Source organism: Chaetura pelagica, unplaced genomic scaffold, assembly GCF_000747805.2.
Source record: "Chaetura pelagica isolate M959 unplaced genomic scaffold, ChaPel_1.0 scaffold181, whole genome shotgun sequence".
NCBI lineage: Eukaryota > Metazoa > Chordata > Aves > Apodiformes > Apodidae > Chaetura > Chaetura pelagica.
The window spans coordinates 945,312-949,704 of NW_009951992.1; the positions used below are offsets into that span (position 1 = coordinate 945,312).

At 49.3% G+C, this 4,393-nt stretch overlaps 1 protein-coding gene across 2 annotated transcripts in view; it reads right to left on the minus strand.

The window, feature by feature from the left end:
* Nucleotides 1-4,393, minus strand: part of KCND3 (potassium voltage-gated channel, Shal-related subfamily, member 3) — a 98,182-nt gene that overhangs the window by 71,814 nt on the left and 21,975 nt on the right. The window lies entirely within an intron of this gene.

Sequence of the window (4,393 nt, forward strand, 5' to 3'; positions counted from 1 at the left end):
CGCGGCCCCTGCATCCCGTTGTCCTGGCAACGGGCGGTCCCGCGCCGGGAGCAGCCGCGGGCATCCCTGGGGGTGCTTCGCTCCCCACAGAGGCTAAAAGGGACTGGGGGGGAAGGAAAGAGAGGGAGAACTGACAGAAGCTCTCAGGGTGAGGGCGCAGGAGCGCATCCCGTTCTGTGAGCGCACAGCTCGCGTTGCTGCTGCTCAGCTCCCCCTGCCAGCCCAGCCAGGGCTCCTGCAGGCACCAGGAGCCCTTGTGTTCCTCAGCCATCTCTGCCTCGAGTGCTGCCATAAAAGCTTTTTGGATCAAAGCAGCCCTGGCGCAGGAATTCAGACAGGTATAAAGAGCATCTGCTGTGTTGAGTCACTTGGGTTTGTGCCGAGCTTCAGACCACTTGTGGCTGAGCTCTCAGCTCTGCTGTGTGCAGACCTGCCTGAGCTGAGCTGAGCTGAGCTGAGCTGAGCTGAGCTGAGCTGAGGTTCTGCCTCCCTGGCTGTAAGCAGAAGGAAAAACATTCCCTGCATTTCTGCTTCTCCAACACCGCGGGCATCACGGAGGTTGTGGGAGTGAAAGTGCTGAGAACAAGGCGGGTAAGGAGGGCTCTGAGGTGATGAACTCAGCATTCACTGCTTCTGCAGCCTTTGCAGGACACCCTGAGGTGTCAGTAAACAGATCGAAAGCCACAAAAGACATTGCCAGGCTCCCTCAGGGTGGCCCAGCCCAGGGCTGTTTGTGCAGCACTAACTTGTGGAGCCTTTTCCTTCAGTCTGTCCAGTTCTGTCACCCGAAGCTACCAAGACCTGGGTGACTCTGAAATACAGTTACCCCCAAGAAGTAAAACCCTTTTGGGACCTGACTTTGCAAACGGATTCTTTGTCCTTGTTACAAATAATCAGCTGACTGTTCAGAGAAGTATTGCAAGTTGAGAACTGAGTGGGCACCTTGTGGGTTTCCCCTGTATTTTCTGGTCATCCATTATCCTGCTTTGATCCCTTCTGGTGTTACATTTTCCTCATCACTAGGATTGCCTCTCTGCTGGGAACCTGAAATTGTGTGCTCAGCTATAGGGTTCAATTTGCCTCTTATGCCTCCTGCAAATCTTATTAAGTCCTGTTGAATTAAATGGGGGAAGCAGGCAGCTGAGCTGGGCTTTTCAAAATGCATTAGACTTCTTTTCGAGTATGCAAAGTGTAAATGGATTTTGTTCTTTGGGAATGTAGCAGTGTGTTTACAGTTTTGGTTAGATAAAAGGATGCTGAGATGGCCTTTAACATTGATTTGGTGTTATGTCTTTCTTGGCTCTAATAGAGCCTTAGAGGTTCTTTCAGCATTTTGATTTACAGAATAAATCAGAAAATGAGTTTTATTTTATTTAGCCATCAGTAATGTGCTTTTCTTTCTGTTCTTCCTCAATGTGGTTAGCCCTGAAAATAGTAACCTGGGTAATCTCATGAGGTCAGGCTTCTTCTTGCACAGCTCCCAGTGTAGGGTGGTTTGAAATGCTGCAAAACAGACTCCTTGCAATGGTTGGTATTCTTAGTGTGAAACCAACTCTAACCAAACAGCTTAGTGAGCCATGAAAAGTATACATTAAACCTGAGCCTTTTTGAACCTGACAGGAACACTGAGTAGTGTAGACTAAGTACCAGGAGAGTCTGAGCTCCCTGTGGGTTGGTGCCACCACTGCAGCACAGAGCTGGGCAGCCACTCCAGCTTCCCAGGCTGCAGCATCCTCAGCTGGAAAAGCAGAGGCTGATGGTGTTTATTGATCTTGCAGAGGCAGTTGTATGGTTGTGTTTGGTGCAGGAGCTTGTGAACAAACTGAAATGCTACAGAGTTGTCATGAAAGTGCTGTGCTTAACCACCCAGTGATTTGTCCAGGAGTGTTGACCTCAAAAGTGGCAAAAAACCAACGAACCACCACCCCTCTCTTGGGTGGGTTGGCAATGTCTGTGTGTTATTGATCCTCTGAGGTGACTATAGAGCCGTGGGGTTGCTCCTGCAGGAAAGAGGGGCCAGAGAAACAGGCCTGGACTTTGGACTTTTTCAAGCTCCTTCATTATTGAAATCTAAATTTAATTCCAGTTATGATTGCTTTGAGCATGATGCCAAGTCCTATATTACTTGACCTACTTCAAAGCTGTATGGAGAAATGTATCTACCAGATTGACCTTCCTTTTGTCATTTCACATCTCAGGTGCCACCGTAGGGAACTTGGCATTAATTTTCTAACAGAGACAGAGAGATCAGGGCAGACATGGAAATTTGCAGGTAGCAGGATGTGTATTCTTATTGATCAGCAGAAGGACATGATGTGCTTGAGAGCTGGTGAAGCTCCTGTTTGTGCTCAACCTGTCTGTGCACTCATCTGGGGTAGAAGGGCTGTGATAAACTCTTGCTTCTTGGTGTAGCTTTATAGCAAGTGGATGGCAGAAAGCTGGAGTAATGCAGGGCTTATCAGGCCTGGTGCTTCTAGCAAACGTGTGACTGTGAGAAGGAGGGGCAAGAAATAGGGATTTCAGTAGGAAACAAATCAAAACACTCAGTGCTTAACCAGGAGAGGGTGAAATACTTGGGCCATTCCTCATGTAGCTGGGTTCCCTCCAGACCTGTTGTTTGCTGGTGCTGTGGACTGAGCCAGGGTGAGTGCTCTGCAGAGCAGGGATCCCTCAGCAGGTTTGGTGCTGCCAAGCTGGGATGTGCTTCCAGTGAAAGACAAGCTGGAGAAGAGGATACTGTCTGCAGAAAGAGCAAATTTCCTGAAGTTTTATCATTTTTTCCACAGTATTGATAGCATAGTGCCAGTTGTCACAGCAGAGGACATATTGACCTGGTGTTTGTAATGTATTCTCAGAGGCCAAGCCTCAAATCATTTTTTCTGTGTCTGAAGTAACTGGCTCAGCTGCTGAGCCCAATCAGAGAGAAAAACGTTAAATGCAAAGCAGCTCTTAGCTTCTCAAGCCAGGAAAATATCCATGTTTTATTCATAGAAGAACAGCAGACAACATCCTCCTGTTCCCTGGATACAACTGTGGGTCTATAAATAGCTGTGCAGTGACACAGCACAGGGCTTGGACCCCAGCTCCTCACAGCAGGTCTGAGGGTCCAGCAGGCAGGGCAGGGCTGTGGCCTCAGCCCTTCAGGACCCACCCCCGGGGGCTGCTTTTCTTACCCCTGCAGGACAACAAGGTCCTGAGCCCCTGACCCTCTGCCCTGCCTGCTGGTCCCAGCTCCTGCCCCGGGGTTGGGGTCTGGGCCATGCTGGAGGTGAAGTTCATCTGCAGGACTTTGTGTGCACCCAGAGCAGGTGTGTGTGTGTTTAGGAGATGGAATCTTGGGGGAGTGGACAGACCTGGGACAGTGTGACAGAAACTCAGCCTGTGCCTGACGACCTGGTGATGTTCTGCCTGATGTGTGCTCAGAAAGAGCCCTCTCTGCAGAAAACTCTGGCTAGATCCTAATTTCATGTACACTTAGGTGAGTACAGCAGTAATAATTTACCACAGACAGGGATGAAGGCCTGGGAGACTTGCCTGGAGTTCCTCACATGTGCCTCAATCAGATTTCAGCATTGCTTTAGCAGCTCAACAGGCATCACTGGCACAGCACGTTCATCACACCTCCAGATGATTTATCTGCCCCTGTTGATGTATGTCCTCGTTCTCCTTATTTTCCAACACATTTATCATTCTCACATGGTCATTTCTTTCCACTCTGCAATTTGTACTGGCTTCCAGTTTTTTTGGCTGCTTCTGGGAATTTCTTAGGAACTTTATCAGAAACAGAAGAGCATTCCTACCTGGTCCTCCCACCATACCCAGCAGAGGCTTCAGCTGCAGAGCTGTACAGACCAATGAACAGATTTTCTGAAGCACTAATAATGTGCTGTTTGATTTCAGCACAAAGATAGCTCTGTTTTTTATTTATACTCTTGGGACTTTTAATGAGCTTTTCCACTGACTTCAGTATTTATTGGACCAGAATAACGTAAGATTTAGGATTCCCTGGTAATTCAGTTACCCAGGAGCCAAGCTACAATCAGAGCTGTGCTTCCTGCAGCTCCAAACAGCAGCAGCTCTTCAGAAGGTTCTGTGCTGGCAGCAGGTACCAACCCCCCCAGCAGGACCTCACACTGGAGCAGAACCTGGGCTGAGCAGAGCTGGGGGTGCAGCGAATTTGACTGTTGGACTTGATGATCTTGAAGGTCTTTTCCAACCTTAACAATTCTATGAGGATTGTGTCTGTCAGGGAGACTGTGCTACCCCTCCCACTGTGGGGATTCTGTAGCCAAAGGCTGAAGCTCTGGGCAGGGAGCAGGGTGAGGTGTGAGCTGTGCCTGCACTGCAGCCCTGCCCTGCCCTGCTCTGCCCTGCCCTGCCCTGCCCTTCCCTG